This window comes from Acomys minous (assembly GCF_964271855.1).
Source record: "Acomys minous genome assembly, chromosome: 20".
Classification (NCBI taxonomy): domain Eukaryota; kingdom Metazoa; phylum Chordata; class Mammalia; order Rodentia; family Muridae; genus Acomys; species Acomys minous.
In genome coordinates, this window is record NC_140502.1 from 12,364,890 (window position 1) to 12,384,670 (window position 19,781).

A 19,781-nucleotide genomic window follows, 5' to 3' on the forward strand; every position below is an offset into this window, starting at 1 on the left:
AATGTCATCACTCAAGTGTTCTTAGTAATAGACAAGATACAATCTATCCAGCAGTGAATTGCTGCATAGTCTTTCAAGAACAAGGTGGCTTTTGAGTAAATGGGTATAAGATGGTCTCTAATACACTAAAGTGTTGAGACATTATAACACTTAATAGCATCAAATGAAATACTACGATGGAGGAAGAAGTCTGGCCCAGTGTAGCCCTGAAAGGCCACCAATACAAATGTCTGAGTTTTGGGGTCCCAGGAGTAATTGGAGGGAGGAAGTTGGGGAGCTGATAAGATACAAATTCATTGTATGCATGTATGTAACTTCCAAAGAATAAATAAAAGATATTCTTCTTTTAAAAATGCACCAGATCAGAGATATACCTGAGGATGACTGGACACAACAGAATGCTGAAGTATCCATACATATGCCCTACCCATAGGTCCCTGGGGAAAGGGCTCATTTGTCTTTCTCATAGCAAATCTTTCCTGCTCGTAAGGGTAAACACATTTAATAAATGCAGTCTAACAAAATCTAAAAAATGATCCATGTCCATGAAGGGCTATCCGACCAACTGAAGGCTGGGGCTGCTCCAGGGTGAACTTAGTTCATAATGAGTTAAGGGGGAGTGGGAGCCCATATGCACCATTCCTAAAGTCTTAGCAAAACCCAAAACTAGGAGACTTCTGCATATAACAAAGCTCTACCTCAAATGAACACAAGGAAGGAGATTATTAGATACCAAAGGTATAACCCCAGAAGTGGGGAGGGAGGCATTCCACGTTATCCTGGAGGCCCTGGCTAGTACAACAAAAGCAAAAGAAAGATGTAAACACTGTACTATTTTGGATATAAACAGTATATTATATTGTATTGTTTTGAACTGAAAAAACCTTACTGGTAAATGTAGCAGTAGAAAAATCCCATTAACAGCTAAATAAATAAGTTCCCATAAATATACTTAACAAAGTACCTTCAAGTCTAAATAAATATGTTTAGATGTTTAGAGAGGCATAAAACATATTCTAAATAAATTAAGATGTATAAAACACACACATTCTCTCTCTCTCTCTCTCTCTCTCTCTCTCTCTCTCTCTCTCTCTCTATTTCTATCTCATGCACACTAGCCTTTCTTGTGAGGAGCTTTAACAAAGTCACAAATTCAACTTCTAGAAAAATAAATGCATACTGGTAAAAACAGCACTGTGACAAGGCAGTGCTAGGAAAGGCAGGGAAATTCTTTCCCTGTCATGTGACCCTGATGTATGAAAATAACATGGTTCTGTCCAACACAAGGAGTATAAAGGAAGTCCAGATAAGCATTTATGTGTCAGTACATACACATATGAGGGCTTAACTTGCCAATACAGGAAGAACTGTTAAATCAGAAAAAATGTTGGATTATCTAAATGCAATGTCTTCTTAGGACTAAATGAAAAGTTAATTTCAACAAAGAAAAAGAGTGGACAGCCATCACTTTATACTGTTGGATTTGTTTCTCAAGCATTTATTTCCAAGGTTAGACAGCCTTTTTACCTTAGCTGAAACCAGTGCTGAATCAAATCTCCTCTAAAAAATTATAGTTTTCAATTATGCCTCCCTGGAAGGCCGAGCCACTAAAGCCCAGTGACAAACACACTGTGACCTAACTAAGCTAATTTAGTGTACTCAGAAGAGAACATGCCTCCTGAGTTCATTAACAACTGAAAGTGAGAACAAAGTCTCTTACTACATCTTACTAATCAGTGAGTCATTTTCTTGAAGAATGTCACTGTTTTATTTCATAATTATGAATGTAATACAGTTAGGTACTACAAAATTGGGTAGAAACTGCAAGCCACACCCAATGGTCCAATTTGCCATTATTACTAAAGTTCTTTTTCTTTAAATTTGTATCTATTTAAAATGTTTTATATTATTACATGTGCACGTATATGTGTATAGTGTGTGCATACATGTTCATGTGTATCTGCAGAGACCAGAGGTTGACTTCATGTGTCTTCCTCTATTATTCTCCATCTTACTGCTTGAGAGTCTGCCACTGAGCCTGGCCGTTCTGTGTTGGCAAGACTCTCTGGCCACTGAGTGTAGAGACCCACTCTTCCCAATCTCTTCCTGCTATGGTTCCACGTACAGGCTCCTGCATCCAGCTTTTTTCACGGGTGCTGGCGATCAGAGACCACACCCTCCAACTTACACAGCAAGTGCTTTGCCTGCGGAGCCACACCTCAACCCCTCCTAAACCCTTTTAAACCTATACATGTGTTTTTTTCTTACTGAAATATACTGATTTATGGGTACGTAAAAATGGCGATACTGCCCAAGAAATAGAGTCATAGATGAGGGGCTTTAGTTTGCAACGTCTGATGAATGACAGCTCACGTGAAAACTACAACTGTGTGGTTAGTGGTATATATGGGAGTATATTTAAACTAAGCTGAAAGAAAATGTTCAAATACGTGTCTACTACTCATGAAATAGGGAAACCAAACCAAGCAAACAAAAATAACAACATAAACCAACCAACCAAAAACCCAGATTTAAAAAAAAAAAAAAAGACTCCTAACTTCTATTTAGGGTGTTATCTTAAATTCACAATTCATCTTTGGGTCTGTTTATTTAGGTGTGTGATTTTTTTTTTAATTTGCAACTTTTTAATAATAAAGTTCAAAATAAAAAAAACTATCTTAAAAATTAGAAATAAATCTAACGTTGGTTTCTATATAGTTTATTCGAGTTTACCAGCCCTCCTACTGCTCTGCTGGGGTCCTAGTGACAAGGCCTCCTTTCTCTCTGACCCCCAAAGCCTGCCTGTGACACCCTGCTGCTATTTGCACTGGCTTCCCCAGAGTGTGCTCGAGGCAGGCTGGCTACCAGGCACTGAATCCCACTCACCCTCACCAGACTGTTATTTCATTTTCTTTACATACCAAGATTGAATTTCTGGCTCTAGGGAAAACCCATCTCTTTGATTTAATGACTCCCCCTTACCACTCCCCTACACACTGCCCTTCTGCTTTTTCTTCGTGCAGGAACCTTAGCACGAGCTGGGGTATTGGAGTGCATCTGGGTGGCCCCCAGATACTGGCCTGACTCTGAGCTACAAAGGGAAGCTAAAGAGAAGAGGCAAATGGTGTGGGCTATGCCCCTCTCATCCTGGGCAGAGAGATACTGAAGGGTGTCTGGTTCTCTTTCTACTTTTGAAGGGTCTGTTCATAAACACAGAGACGTGAAATAGCCTTTTGTATGGAGAATAAGTTCCACTTATGAGTTGGAACGTATGAAATCATAGGTCAGCGGTACTGCCTATTGGAGGACGGCATCGCCATTGTGGTCCATGTGGCAACGCTGATGCCGATCTTTGAGTATAATACTTCTATCTCTCATTTCAAAATTAGAAGAGGGGTATGGGCATAGAAGTTAGCATAATATATAATAGAGTTCATTAGGTATCTTTTACCCCAAATTGGGGGGGGTGAGGTGGGATTTTTTTTCCCCTCAAGAGAAACTGTGGGTGAGCATTCTGGTGAGCAGGTATACACACCAGGGGCTAAATGTGTCTGCAGCTGTATGTGATGAGAGAGAAAGCGTGCGACTTCCCAGGCTCTAGTCTCGGGCCCCCGCATCCCCATCAGAGGAGAGAGAAAGTCCGCCCCCAACTCCTCCTACCCCATTTCTACTTACTTACTTACTTTGTGCCCTCACCATTGAGCACCTACATTAAGCCCACTAACTCATTCTACCTACCTCATTTAAAGGGGGCTGGAATTGAGAACTTTAAAGTCAGGAACCGAGGAGGTTACTCTTGTCATCTCTCAGGGACAGCATGGTGTGCCGTGTCTCCTCTCTTCTTGTTTGTTCCCGTCTCCTGCCTCTTTCTGCAGACCGGCATTCTCTACTTCAGAATGGCCATGGAGTCCAGTGCTGTCCCGGTCGCAGGCCTCACCTCACCTCCCAGCTTAAATGCTCTAACACTGACAGGGCCATCCATCTGGGTCCCTTCACTGAAAATCTGACTCTGAAGAGTGCACACTACAGCCTGATTTCTTCTAGGAGTGGGGTCTCAAACTCACATATGCTGAAGGGTCACCTGGGATGCTTCTGACAAAGGTAGCTGTCTTTATTGAGGGACATACATAGGCAGTGCAACTGGGTCTCTAGGAACTAGACTCTGGCCTTACTTTCCTAAGCTTAACTGTGCAAGAAGAACAATAAAATATATATATATATATATATATATATATATATATATATATATATATATATATATGACAATGGGACCTTTTTGGGGGGGTAGTAATCTAACATGGGCAAAGAATGAAAGGACTCTACCCCTAACACTCAGGCCAAGGCCTCTACCCTCTGGTCTAATGGCTTTCAGGCCATCTCTACAACATCCTGGGCTGCTTCTACCTGGTGTAAGCTTAGCACTTACCACACTCCAGCCACATCTCCTTATTGTTGTCCATTCTTGAGGGATTTCCCCAAAGGTTCAGAAAGAGAGGAAATAACAGCTAAGAGTTCACTTTTATGATCGGCACTAAGACAAGGCTACTTCAGAGACCCAAACCATCTTCTAGACCAGCATGACATTTTGACCTTATCTGAATGATCACCTGATCTTATTTACTTTGTGGGCAATGGGAAGTCAAGCCATAATGCATGGCTAATCCAACCATCTACAGGCGAGAGATCTTCTCTAATCAGACCCAGCCTGAATGGAGATGGTGGAAAAGAGGAGTAAGAGATAAGGAATCTGGTCTTCTGGTTGCCATAGCAATGGTATCACTATGGCCAGATGGTTGTACCGGGCCACCTTAAAGGCCAGTGCTATTGAGTTGGTTATGATTTCATACTCACTCATCAACCGCCTCATTATGCTTTTCATTTCCCATGTAGGTTTGTCTACAGAGAGAAGAATTTGCTGATAACCCGCTTTCCAGTGTTGGGGTCCCTGTTCTAGTCCTCTCCCGCCATAAATCTATGGGCCAGATCTGAAGGGTCAGGGCATTTTGTTTCAGTCCCCATGTTGGTATAGTTCTAAGTGGAGTCCCTGAACTTTGTAAAATGTGGGTCTACATACATGAATCCTTCAGGAAAGGAAGATTCCTAACTCTTCGTAGACTTGAACACCATCCTGGATCCCTGGGGCCTTCATGTGGTTCAGGAAAACACCAAGCCAGCTTCCGGCGGGGGTGGGGGTGCAGGGGTCGGGGGGGGGGCCCACTCTGCCATGTTAGCCCCTCCCCAGGCAGCGCTCCCCCACAAGCATAGCCAGCTACTTTGCTAAGCACAGTTCCTTACTTTCCGGGTAATGGGAAGTCTCATTCAGTAGGGATTGCACCACTCACTTCTGGAGTGCCAGAGTCTGGCAATGGTTCTGTCCCAAATAGGCTGAGTATCAACACTTGCGGATGGACTGAACAAATGGACAACCTTGGGATAGTCTGCTCACTTCTCCTCATCATGTCTGGTCTGAATCAGTCAGCAAACTAGTAAAAAAGGGAGCAAGTTCCGTGAGGTCTCCCTTCTTGGCAACACTCCAACATGCCCCCTTCGCATCTTTCCAGGGCTGGGACTCCAAGCCAAGCTGCCTGTCACCCAAACTCCAGGTGGTTTCCCCACACCAAGTGTTCCTGCCCTGCCCTCTGCACTGTGTGGCCAGGTGAGTGCTACAAACTGTCAACCTTGTGGTTCAGACACCTCAGTGACTTCCCGTTGTACTTCCACTTCGGCCCAAATACTTACCATTGATTTTCAGGCCTGCCTCGAACTTACCTGTTCTTACCTCAGGCAGCTGTCATTTGTCTCTTCTCTTGCTCTAGACATCCTGGGGTTTCAGCTCCTCTCTCTGCATACCTCAGGAGCATCTTTGGCCCCTGTGATCACTCTACTCTCCCCATCAAACATGCAATCAGCTTTATGGTTTCCCAGTATCTCAGGAGGTGCCATCTGTCCTCTACCAGATTAAGTTTGTGTCTCTGTGCAAATGTGGACCTTCAATGGCATGAACCATACAATCACGTTTTACACATTTTTAATCCCCCCCATAACACTCCATGAAGAGAATTCTCTTCCAAGTTGAGACGGTGTCCTTAGTACATGGCACAACATAAACAGAAGATAGGTGGCAGATGGGTAGACTTTCTCCTGCTTACGTCACCCACCAAAAGGCAAACAGGAAGAAACGGGAGTATCTGAGTGTCAGGGGCAGAGATAGGAGACTGGAAAGGGTGGAGTAAGGCTGGGGGGAGGGCGGAGGGGAGGAAGGGGGGAAAGGGGGGGGTGTGGAATTCTAGCAAATTCGGGACCCACCAGACAGGTATGCATGTTCTCAGCGAGCACAAACGCTGTTCCTGTAGCTGTGTGGCACATATGTACGTCAGGAAAATTTCAGTGTGAGGAAGGGGAGTGGACGCTTCAGAGATGGGTGTGGTGCTCTGAGGTGGAACTGTAACTCACCTGGACCAGCCACCTAGGTGTTGGAGGACCTAGTTAGCCTTCCTCTTGCCAGTTGTCGCCAAGAAGGATAGAAGACCAAGAAGCAGAGCTGTGGAAGAAAAAGGAAAACATGAAGCACCCGATTTATTTCACAATTACACCACAATTACAATCACCCAATGTTCTTGGGTGGGAAGCAACCACTTCCCCCCCCCCCTATGAAGGCAGATATCAAATGTGTTCAGGACTCCACCCAGGACCAAAGGTCATGGGCAATCAATTATTCCCAAGATACATTCGGTACCCTGGACTCTAATTATAGGCTTTTCCTATGCCAAGGGCACTGAAGAAATTCCTGAGGTATCTTGGTATCTTCAGGGGGGATTCTGGATTAAGTAATCAATCCAAGAACCCAATTGGTTACTAATTAGCTATGTGGCATTAGCCACCCTCTAAGTGCCAGGAAACAGGTTGCAGGTGACAATTAGAGGGAAATTAAAGGGGGCACTTAAACTCTCTTGAGTAAACAGTACTGGGATTGCCTACCCAGACTTTGTCAAAGCAGGCTTCTAGGTGTTGCTACTGACTCACACACACACCCTTTCCCTTTAACTACTCATTCCTCCCCACTGGGTCTGACCTCACCCTTCCCCCCCCCCCCCCAGGGTTCTGAGCTGGGCAGTTGGCTGTGATTCCCTTCTGCTGGCCGTGTATGAAAATAGTGGTTGCAGTTACCTATGTGTAAGGTGTAAGATGGAGGCACTGCAGCCCCTGTCATCTGCTGTACCCAAGATTAAACCTGTTAAGGTCTCAGTCCTTAGTCTGCCAAGACCAAACAGGTCTCTGTAACTGTCACTTATTAAAAAAAAAAAAAAAAAAAAAAAAAAGACAGCCTCTTTGGACTTGCTGTCGGAAGTGACATATGCACACTGAATGTCAGACACCCCCTTGTGGCCAGCAAAGATGGCACCAGGGGGCGGTGGGTGAGGCTGTGAGATCACATCAGTCAGGAATAGAATCCCTCCCTGAAGCCAGGCTGTGTTTTCATTCAAGAGGACACCTGCTCAGTGAACACCAGAAGCCCCCTTGTGGCCAACAAAGATGGCGCCAGGGTGAGGAGGGCACTGCGGTCAGTACCGAAGAGCCCTTCCTTCTGGCCCGCCTACTGCAGCAAGCCGAGATGTCCTTCAAAATGACGTAAGCAGAGTGAACAAGACGCCCCCTTGTGACCAATAAAGGTGGCATCAGGGCGGGCTGACTTCTGTGGCCCGTCACTCAGGGAGAGAGAGCTCCTCCTTCCAACCTGCCCCCTGCAGCCAGCTGTCATTCAAGATTGCTCATGCGCCATAAATGGCAGGGCCATAAAAAACGAGGCCATGATAAACAGGGCTGCATATTAAACACCAACTCCCCCCCCCCATGACAAATAAAGATGGCGCCCAGGTGGGCAGGACTCTGTAGTCCGGATTCAGAGCTCCGCCCTTTGGCCCTCCTTCTGCAGCAAACCAAGCTGTCATTCAAGATGGCTACTGCACCATAAACGTCAGCAAAGATGGCGTCAGGGTGGGCGGAGCCCCGTGACCATAAACGTCAGCTGCTCCCTTATAAGGCTCTGTATCACTCGTGACCATACACCCTCCCCTTGTGGCCTGCCTCTAACAGCCAGCCAGCCCAGGTGTCAATCAAGATGACACCCTCCCAGATAAACTTCAGACACTCCCATCTATGGCTAACAGATGATGATAAAGCGGGTGGAGTTGTGTGGCCCAAAATCAATCATGACAAGAAACTCCTCCCCATCCACGCCCCGGATGTCATTCAAGATGGCGTCTGCACCGTAAAGGTTGGAGGCCCGCTGTTGCCAGCAAAGATGGCGCCAAGTCGGGCGGGGCTCTGTGTGTAATCAAGACCCAGGGAGCCACTCCCCGTGGCCCGCCTCTTGCCGCAAACAAGCCCAGCTGTCATTCAAAATGACACCCGCAGAGAACTTCAAACGCCCACACAGCCGTGTGGCCACATCAATCAAGACGAGAGCCACTCCCTCTGGCCCACCCCCCCGCCCCCCGCAGCCAGATGGGCTGTCATTCAAGATTGCACTGCGTCACATCGGCCATCCCACCTCCCACCTCCCACCCCCGCCCCTTCAGGGCCACGTCAATCAAGACGAGAGCCACTCCCTCTGGCCCACCCTACCCCCCTGCAGCCAGATGGGCTGTCATTCAAGATTGCACCACGACACATTGGCCATCCCACCTCCTACCCCCGCCCCTTCAGGGCCACGTCAATCAAGACGAGAGCCACTCCCTCCGGCCCACCCCCTCCCCTGCAGCCAGATGGGCTGTCATTCAAGATTGCACTGCGTCACATCGGCCATCCCACCTCCCACCCCCGCCCCTTCAGGGCCATGTCAATCAAAACGAGAGCCACTCCCTCTGGCCCACCCCCACCCCCCTGCAGCCAGATGGGCTGTCAATCAAGATTGCACCGCGTCACATCGGCCATCCTACCTCCCACCCCCGCCCCTTCAGGGCCACGTCAATCAAGACAAGAGCCACTCCCTCTGGCCCACCCCCACCCCCCTGCAGCCAGATGGGCTGTCATTCAAGATTGCACTACGTCACATCAGCCCTGCCCCCCCCGCCCCGCCCTTTCATAGCCCCTCCCTGCCACCAGCAGCCAGCCAAGATGGCGTCAGGGTAGGTGGGGCTCAATAGTGACTCAGGACTAGAGAGTCCCTCCCACTAGCCCGCCTCTCTGCAGCAAGCCGGCCCAGCTGTCACTCAAAACATCAGCCAGGAGCGCCGGAGCCCCGCCCCTTGGCCAGCAAAGATGGAGCCAGGATGGGCAGGGGCTGTGCGGCCGGCCCCGTCATTCAGCACGATAGTCCCTCCCTAAAGCCCACCTCCTGCAGCCTGTGGGACTGCCACTCATGATGGCGCCCGCAACAGTTACCGTCCGCTGCGCCACGGCTACTGCTAGCAAAAGCCGATCAAGGCCCTGATGGCCCTGTTGGTCACTCAGGACGAGAGCCCCTCCCTCGCACTGCACCTTACCCCCCCCCTCCCCGACATCCACATAGGACAACACGTTTTAACTATTTATTTATTCATAACCGTCCCGGAGCGCTCCTCGTATACGGAGCCAGATACGCCCTAGGGTCAAAAACCAACAACTAAAATTCATCCAAAGGGTGACACTCTAAGGCTCTATACCCAAAACCTAGCCACGCAAAAATAAAGAGTATTTCGGCCTACAGCTCTACGCGCGGGGCCGCAGCATTCGCGCGGCAAGCTAGGGTCTGGGGCCACCGATCCACTCGGACAAGGCAGCATTCGGGGTGCACCTTTAGAGGACATAGCACCCCGACACGCTCAAGCCACTTTGGCCTTTTGCGTCTCCTCCGCTGGCAACCTCAAAGGAACTGCGCCTGCGCGCGCGCACACGCGCGGCAAATCGGCTGTCATTTCAAGATGGCGCCCGGTAGGCGGGCCTTGCTAAGTCCATTTCCTCTTCCCCCCACCCCCCCGCCCCCCGCTACGGCCCCTGAAGTGGGCCGACGTCACTTAGTCTTAGTCCCGCCCCTACCACAGGCAGCCAATCAGACAGAGCCTGCGCAGCAAACCGGTCCCCACCCACTGTCCAAGATGGCGCCAGCTGGGTGGAGCTCTCAAAAGCGTCTCCCAACCCTCCTCTCTGGCCCCGCCCCTTAGGCTGCTCTTAGCCCCGCCCGCCGCCACTGCGGCAAAACAAGACCCGCCCCCCACCCCTCCCACGGACCGTGCCGCGCAAAGAAGCCGCGGTGGACGGCTAGGTTGCGAAGACCCAGCTAGCCAGGTGCCCTGGCGATCCAGTTAAAACTACGTAACCCCTAGACTTTGCTGAGGGAAAAAAAAAGAAAAAGGAAATCACAGAAGAGGTGCCTCGGAGACCGCGTTCTGATGTCTACCTGAGTGGTCTTGTGACTGTACTCGCGCATCGTGCGCGAGGCTCTCCGCGCACGCAGGCGAGACACGAAGCCTGAATTCGGCCGGGGTCCTGAGTGGTTTGCCCCTAAAACTCTAAGACCCTAAGATCGCAGGGCTCTGAGGCTCCGAGGCCGTAACCCTTACGGAGTAACCCTTAGATCCCAGTTACCGAAAAGGCATTCCCCGCGGTAACGCGGTTACGCGGTAACGCGGCAGCGCGGCCACTCCAGGGCGAACCCCTTTTCCCGAAGGCGCAGTCTGCAAGCCTTGTCAACCACCCGTGGGGGAGCCGTGACATGGTCTGCCGCCCCTGGCCCGCGGCAACGCACCCCGAACACCGTCCGAAACTCTGCAGACGGTACCCGAGAGGGTGCATGCCGCTGGGCAGGCAGGTGGCCGGCTGACTCACCTCCCTGGAGCACCGCACTCTGCGCGCACACACCCCGACCAGGGTCGGCTGTCTAGTCCACCCACACTGAACCGGGCGCCCGGCGGCGCCACCAGCCCAGAGTGGACATCTCTCCACTTCTCCTCCGATGCTCTTCCTCCCGCGACTCCTGACTCCCCAGCGTCTGCAGCAAGGGCTCCGGGACACCTCCTTGTCATGGTCCTCTGCAGAGGCGGAGCTTCCTCTCCGACCAATCCGAGACCCTGTTGCCCGCTTCTGGCCCTCGCCACGCCTCTCGCACCCTGCCAATCAGGCTGCTGTTGTCAAGGCAACAGCTTGGCGCCAAGGCACGGAGTTGACGTCAACGGAGTCGGTCTAAGGGGGCCCCAGGCAGGGTCTGGAAAAGGGGGATGGGATGTGGGTGTGAAGGGATGCAGCCCCCCAAAAAGAAATCGAGGTGAAACAGAAATACCTGCTAATGATACCCCAATGCAAAACCTGAGAAGAGAGAGGGGTGGAAAAGGACAAGCGTATATTTGTCTAAAATAGGGGGATAGGGAAACATGAAAAATCGAGGCAGAAACATGTACGTTGAGGTCTAACCACGAATGATAAAGGTAGAAGAAAGGACTTTTCTGCCTGCAACACCCAACCACTAAGCTAATTTCCTTAATAAACGAAGAGCTATCGGAAACCAGCAAGGGAAAGACAAAAGCAAAAAAAGGGAGGGGGCGCGCAAAAAGAGACTGCAAGTCACAGGACAATACAAATGGCTGGAAGGACCATGACCTGGCTCTCGGCATAGCGAAACGCCAACCTGAGATACCGGGTGAAGGCGGCTTATGGCAGTGCGCTGAACCGCAGGCTGTCACCCACCATTGCATGAATCCACCGCATTAGAATAGCAAGGAACCGCGAGGGGAGTAAGCGGGTAGATTGCCAAGCCTGCCTCTGATAGAAGAAATTCCTATGTCACCGGGAAAAATAACCGGGGTATCGCTGCCGTAAAGGACCTAGATCGTAATAGATTCAATGAAATAAAACACGTTGCTGAAGTTTGTAGAAACGAAATGGTAAGTGTGGCTTTTTTTTCCTCCTCTCTCTCTCTCTCTGTCTTTTTCTCATTTGTTTCTTTGTTAAAAATAAATACAAATGTGGGAGAAGCTTCTGGAACGATGTGTAAGAAAATTTTAGCTGGTTACCTCTAGGAAAAGGAATGGGGGAGGGGAAGATAGATTTACTGAAAGATGATTTGGGCTTTATTCTCTGTGCCTATGAATTCTTTGGCAGATAAACGGTATTTCTTCCCTACCAGTAAAATCGATGAATTATTAAAAGTTTGTTAATGTGCTATTGACGAAACCATTTCATTGCCAAGGAATTTAAGTAAAGGAAATACGCACAGGTGTGTGAAAAACTAATTACGGGGGTATTTACGGCGCGTCCTTTCTTATAACTAAGAATGTACTCTGCAGAACAGAATTAAATTCCAGAAAATCCACACAATTGTATTTTTTTTGGGGGGGGTGGCCTCTAAAACTTTGGGTCGTATATTTTTATTAGACAAGTAAAATGAAATATTTTTATTTTAAAGGTATTTTAAAAAAAAAACCGTGCGAGACCGTGGTCCATGGATTTTAAAAGCAGTGTTACCTTAAGAGCACGGCAAATCTTATACCTTGGATTCAATTTTGTATTTATACCACGGAGTTATCCGTGGTTGCTTGCTAGATAATGATGTGGTGGGTTTATGGCTAAGGTATGTAGTTTTAATTCCCCGGACCTCAAATAAGCATAAACTATGAATGAAAACACTGCCCCTCCTATGCAAGCATACTCAGCGAAGGCGAAAGCCCACACTCTGCTTAGGTTTTTTAATCTGACTATTCATTCTACTCGCTGAGAGGGAGATCTGTTAAACAGTGTCCATGCTTAAGACCCCACAGAGACTGGTTTTGGAGCCCCTAGGGAATTCTCGTATCTTCTTAAAGTAGGTTTTTTTTGGGGGGCGGGTGGGGGGGTTGGAGGTGTTAACAAATTCAAAGGACTCGGATCCCTTCTATCTCCCAACCCAGTTTATCCCCGGGGGTCTGGGAAGAACTCCCGCAGAGATAGAATTCGCCCTCACCCACCCTTCATTTCCCAGCTCGCTGTCTCTTCAAACCGCAGTCACTGAATCTCTTTTCACCAACTCCACAGCCTCACTATAATCTGCCTGTGGCACTCACAACACCTGAAAAGGCGCAGTTAACAACAACCCCTTTTGTCTCTTGTTTTTTGGATAACACTGCAGGATGCTCTATGGCCGGCCGTGGCCTCCTCCCTTATCACAGCCCGCTTGGCTTTCGTTTACTCAATCTCCAAACACTGCACGCTCTCACCGCAAGAGAGAGAGAGACCGCGGCCACCACCCTTACACAACCTCTCCTCAGGTGGTCACCTATTTCCCAACCCAGTCACAAGGCTTAACCGCCTTAGTCCGCACACCAGTGAATCCTGGATTTCATTCCTGTGCCACAGAACTCTTCCCCCACACCGTCCCAAATCTCGTTTATTCAACAATCCACGTGAAAGCCAGATGCTCCATTCACGGATTTAACAGGCAACTCAAAAGCACTTAAAACAGCATGTTACAAGGCTGGGGCGGGTTGTAGTTCATGGGGTACCTGGTGCTTGCCTAGCATGCGTGAGACACTGGGATCAAATACCAGTTTTTCTCCATGTCTAAAAACAGCATCTGTTGTTGTAGAAAAGAAATCTCACAATCTTTTTTTTTTTTAACATCTCAGGATATCCCCCAAAACACACTCCAAATTTGTCCCACAGATTCCCACCCACTTTTCCTACTAAGTGCTTTCTATTCATACCAACTCTTTCTTCTGACACTCTCCACACTGCACCAAACTGATTTTTTTTTTTAACACACACAGAGGGATCGTTCGAGGCAAATTGAAATGTATGTTTCGAGTTTCAGTTACCTTGTGACCACAGACTAATCACTGTCAACAAAGTGTAAAGAGCTCGGCTACCTCTGGGTCTTGAGGCAGCATCGGATAGTGGTACTATAAAATCCAACAAGCTTTTCCTTAGGAAAAGATGCCATTATGCCTGAAAAAAACTCTGCTTAAGAAAGTAAATGGAGACTCTAATATTCTAATAAATATTAGGGTTTAGGGCTTTTAAAAAAATGTCTGCATTGTGTTTCTAGTGGTAGGGATGTCACACACACACACACACACACACACTTTATGTTTCTCTCCCAGGGTGTCTTCCTGAACTTTCTGGTCTGTTCTAATGGCTCATTTGTCTGCCTCTGTGCATTAACACACCGTATTCATTAATACCACTTTATGATGCCTTTGACTTCTAAAGGGGCCACTCCTCTCTTTGGTTTTCTGACTGCTCTTCAATGTTCCTCACCTTGTTGCTTCCAAATGAATTTTCAAATGGGTTTGTCAAGTTTGATGAAATATCCTCCAGAGATTTGCATTCGTGTTTTATTAAGGCTGGAGAGTAATTTAGATAAGGCAGCAAACGCCATGCTATCAAATGCCTTCATCTCTGACCACAGCCTGTGCCGCTGTTTAGTCATACCCTACAGATATGAACTAGATAGTGTAATAGATTTTTTTTTCCCTATAAAGGTCCTATTTGCCTTTAGGAGGTGTTTTTCCTATTCATTGTTGTCAGTCATTTCTACTTGGTTATTTTTTTTTTAGAAAGTAATTCCAGATTATAAAAGCTGTCAAGATAATACAAAATTTCCTATTGCAATTTTCTCTGGATGAGACTATCTTAACAGAACCTTGGCACAGGACACTATCAAAAAGAAGTCAAGACTAACACAAAACTGAGTCTACAGACTGTGTTTGGATTTTACTCATCTTTCTGTTCACAATCAGGACCCCCCAAACACCACATACACGCCACAGGAACCCCAATACCACACATACATACACACAAACAGGACCCCTAGCACCACCACCACCAAATACAAACACACACACACCCCAACACTACACACAAACAGAATCTCCAACACCACACACACACACACACACACACACACACACACACACACACACCCCAATACCACACACAAACAGAACTTTCAACACCATACATACACACACACACACCACACCACACACAGAACCTCTAACACCACCACCAAATACAAATACATACAACACAGGACCTCAAACACCACACACACATTCAGACCCTCAGTGTTTCTTAGCATTCCTTATTTTCCCTAAACTTGGCCATTTTAGTGTGCACAAAGAGAAATATTGTATAGGATATTTCTCAGTTTGGGCTTATGTGATGTTTTTCTCATGACCTGACCTGGGTTATACATTTTTTGAAGGCAATATTGATCATGGCTGTCTGTGTGTTGGTGTGTGAGCCAGTGAACTGGCTGGCATGTTTTTGTTACCTGACATATATTTCTATAGACTTCCTTGGAATTTAAAAAATATTAACATCTTCACTAATCTCTTTTGTTTGTTTTAAACTTTTATTAACAATTGTTATCTCTGTGTTGAGATGAAATAAGTCTGATACTAAACCTGAGAGAAAGGACAGTCTTATCTTTGCAATCGAGTACAAATGCCCACTGTGGACATTTTGGCAGAGTCCCTTTATTGAAGGTTATAAAAAAATTTGCCACTCATGAGTTTAATTTTATGGCTTTTCTGCATTTGTTGAGATTTGATGATTTCCTGTCTACTAAGGATGTGAATCATAGGCGTTTCTGAGGTTAAAATGTGTTTACATTCCTAAACCCTACTTATCCATGCTTATGAGGGTCTGGTTTATACACACATGCAGACGGATATCATATATGCATCTCAGTTCACACTTTAATAATAATAATGATAATAATAATAACAACAATAATAACAGCAATAATAACATTATTATTATTATTATTATTATTATTATTATTATTATTATTATATTGTCCTTGTCTGGGTTTGGTATCAAAGTTATACAAGCCTTATAAAACACTCTAGATTATAGTTTATCATCTTTTTTTTTTCCAATGGGAATTGTGTTTTTTTTTTAATTGATAGGGTTCTTGTTTTGTTGTTGTTGTTGTTTGTTTTTTCCAGCTTTGCCAAAGACTTCACGTCTTTGTTTTTTTTGCAAAAGTGGCTTTTGATTTTTGCCGACCACATTCTTTCTTCTTTGTCATTTAATTTTTCTCTTGGTTTCTCTCCTAGTCATTTGTGCTCCTTTCCTAGCTCCTTGAGTTGCATATTTATCTCATTTATTTTTTATTTTCTCTTAATTTTTAACATATGCATCGAAGGCTATAAATTCTCCTCCAAGTGCCACTTGAGCCAGACCCCACATACCTCCTCAGGGTTCAGATCTGCACTTTGTTTCCATTAGTGGCGTAAAGGAATGCGTTTACGATTTTGAGTTCCACGTAAAAGAGAACTGTCTTTTGAATGTAAATTCTGAAAATCCACTGCATTGCAGTCAAATAGAACTAGTCTGTGCAATTTGCCATTTTTTTTTTAAGGCATCCTTTATCTTAGGCTGAGATTGGTTCATTTTGAATTGCTCAAGGCGTTACACAAGACACCGTGTTCTCTAATTGCTAGGCATTAATTCCCATTCATATTCATAAGACCAAGCTTCCTAATTGTGTTTATATTTCCACCGGTCTAATTTTTTTTTTTTGTCTGCTTTATCCATTCACTCTAAATAGCTCCAGTTAATGCAAACTAATGAGCCTATGCTTTTAGCCATTGCTTCTTGTACTCTTTGCTCTAAGTATTTCAAAGTCACGTTGGCTCGGTGTGAACAAGTCCAGAGTCCCTCTGCTAAGTGTGACACAACGGAGCGGATCTGTTGACACTTGCAATTACTGGCATATTTATTTAACGTGCCTTTTCTTCCGCATTTTCTCCTTTCCAGTTTTCTGTTAGGTTGGCTGGGTATTCCTTACTGTCCTTTATTTCTTCTGCTCATTGGTTCTATTCCTCCATTCCATTGCTGCTAATTCTTTAAATTCTTAATTTATACAAAAAGCATTTTGAAAAAAAAAAATACTAAACGCCATTAAAGCGAAGGTCCTGGCACACCTTAACAACACACTGACCTTTTCACTTCTACCACAATTGTCCTTATACCTACTCTGTTTGTTTGTTCAGTTGGGTTTACCTTTCTGTCTGTTTTGAGACAGGGTCTCAACTGAAGCCCTGAAACTCACTCTGTAGACAAAGCTGGCCTTGAACTAACAGACGCCCGTCTGCTCCCCTTCTGCCTCCAGAACACTGGGATTAAAAAGCAGGCACCGCAGCACCCAGCTAGTTATACCCTTAACCTCCAACCTACCCCCAAGTCCATTTTATAGTGGAAAAGATTGATCATGTGGACTGATGTATTATCAAATCATTCATTCTCAAGGCATTCTCCTTCCAGGTTCATTGTATCTCCCTCATTGCAACACCTTTAAGAGAGATTTTTTTTTGAGTAACAGCAGAGCCAGGTAAGGGGTTTAAAGACCCTGCTTCCATGTTTTCTCTTTGTCCTGACAATTTCATTCTTTTGTCACTTAACACTGCCGATGAGACACATTCCCGACGGACATACCGCCTCTCTCTGAGGGTGCTTGTTTCCCTCCGCGGCCTTTACTATAAGGAATATGATTAAAACATCAGTAATTAGCCAGTGGGTGTGGCCTTTCTTCTATTCCGCAGAATTCTTAGCCAGAACGTCCTTCGCTGCCACTTTTCTGTTTCCTTCCCCACCACTCAGAGGACTATAATAGCTTCATCTTTTCTTTATGAACGAACTTTGTTGCTTTTTCCAATTCTGCTTTGTGGATTTAATTTTTTTTTTTTTTTTTAATGCGCACGGGTGTTTTGCCTACCTGTATGTGTTTGTATCATGTACATGCAGTATCGGAGGAATCCAGAAATGGACGTTATCCTCCCCCTGGGACTAGAGGAACGTGTGGTTGTGAGTCTCCATCTAGGCGCTGGGATCCAAACCCCGTGCCCTTTCCAAGAGCAACAAGTATCATTAACCTCTGGGCCATCTCTCTAGCCCTTACTTTTGAGATTCTTGAAAAAAATACAGTTTTCCAAAAAAAAAAAACCACATTCATCTCTGAGAGAGATACTTAAAACATTCCAGCTAGAAACTTTTTTAAAAAAAGAATATTCATTGCCATTTGATATCCTTATCATTAACATATCTTAAATATTATTGTAATATTATCTCTGTTATACTAAAAGACTTTAGCTCAGAGAGTGAACTCTGTTTCTGTTAGGGCTGGAGCAATGGCTCAGTCTGCCAGAGGACCAGGGTTCAATCCTCAGTGCTCGCATGGCAGCTCACAAGTGTCTGTAAGGGGATATAACACCCTCAAACAGACATACAGGCAGGCGAAATAGCAGCGCACATAAAATTAAAACAAATACATAGTTTTGTTTTGTTTTGTTTTAGAGTAGTTCTGTTTGGACTAGAGAGAAGGTTCAGCCCTTGCCCTGCAAGAGTGAAGACCTGAATTCCATGCCCTGCACCAACCAACACAGTAGAAAGGTGACCATAGGACGCATTTTTAATCCTAGTGCTGGGGAGGGAGAGACAGAGCAATCTTGGTGCCTTGCTGGCCAGCAAGTGAGTTTCAAGTTCAGTGAAGAGACCTTGCCTCAAAATATAAAATGGAGAGTGGGTGAGGAGGGCAAGGGACAATGACCCAACACACATGTACACAGGAACGTGTACACATGCAAACACACACACACACACACACACACACACACACACACACACACACACGAGTATTGTGTTCGTTGCTTATAACAGTTGTTGCTTCCAAGAGCGCAGTGGCATTTTCCCGAGGCTATATGACCTCTGATACAATAACAGGCCGAAGGCTCAAGCGGATGAAAATCCAGCCGTTCCCTATCAAGTCTGACCCTGAAGAGATTTGCAGAGATGTAAAACGATGCTCCCAGGTAATTTTTTTGTTTCAAAAAAAAGTCTTGTTTCACTTAAAGTGTTACCTTAACTTGTGACGGGTTTGCTGTTATCATTTTGAGTTAGCAAATGCACATTTAAAACTGTTCGGTGTCTTTGTCTGTTAAGGTAGGTAAGAGCTGATAGGTCACAAGCGCATATGTTTATGCTGTGCAATGGTATATGCTTCAACATATACGAATGGACTTCCGTATTGTTTTCTATAATGATTATGTTTATTTACATTTCTCTAACAAGACTTTTCTTCTCTCCACATCCATGCCCGTACATTGGTTCTCTAACAGCCATTATAGAAGGTATGCGGTACCGTCTCATCGTGCTTTCAGTTTGCCTCCTCCCTGTGATAATTAAGGCCGAGCATGCTTTCACGTACCTGACGGTGTCTTCTGATAAATGTCTGTTGGAGTCCTTTGTCATTGTCGTTTAAAAATTCCTTGGGCTGGGGAGAAGAATGGAATAGTCCTCAGCTGTGAAAAAAAAAAAAAGAAGAAGAAGAAATCACAATGGGTAGACTTGGAAAATATAAAAACGAGTGACCCAAACTCGGGGAAAAACAAAACAAAACACCTTGGTCTCCATATGTAGATCCCAGCCTATTATATGTGTGTGTGTGTGTGTGTGTGTGTGTGTGTGTGTGTGTTCATATATATAATATTTAAAGAAGAGACCAAGAAAAGGTTATAGGAGGTGATAGGGAAGGACAGAATACAGGTAAAAGACACACAATTCATAAAGAGGCTATAAAGATAATTATAGTTTTCTTTGTGTATGTGAGTGTGTGTGTGTGTGTGTGTGTGTGTGTGTGTGTGTGGTGGTGGTGGGTAAGCACATAAAAACATAAGCGACGGTGACAATGTAAAACCCGCATAAAGTCCCCGGGGCCTCATCACAACCTTTGTCACTGTACAGAAGTTCGCTGGGCTGAATGGAGTTTTGGGACTTGGCTCATGTTTGAGTGTCTTCTTTAAGGAAGCTGTGCGATGGCTTTGTCA

The 19,781-nt window shown here is 45.8% G+C and overlaps 1 protein-coding gene across 3 annotated transcripts in view; it reads right to left on the minus strand.

The window, feature by feature from the left end:
• PEG3 (paternally expressed 3) overlaps positions 1–19,197 on the minus strand; it is a 35,250-nt gene extending 16,053 nt beyond the window's left edge. Inside the window, exons 1-3 of one of the 3 annotated variants that reach the window (XM_084770594.1) lie at positions 10,807–10,986; positions 6,454–6,541; positions 5,343–5,483 (exon numbers count right to left, since the gene is read on the minus strand). The gene's annotated coding sequence lies outside the window, so the exon portion shown is untranslated. Of the gene's footprint in view, positions 1–5,342; positions 5,484–6,453; positions 6,542–10,806; positions 10,987–19,162 lie in introns of those variants that run through there. The other 2 variants (XM_084770595.1, XM_084770593.1) reach the window with 2 other exon arrangements.
• Between the last annotated feature and the right edge of the window lie 584 nt (positions 19,198–19,781).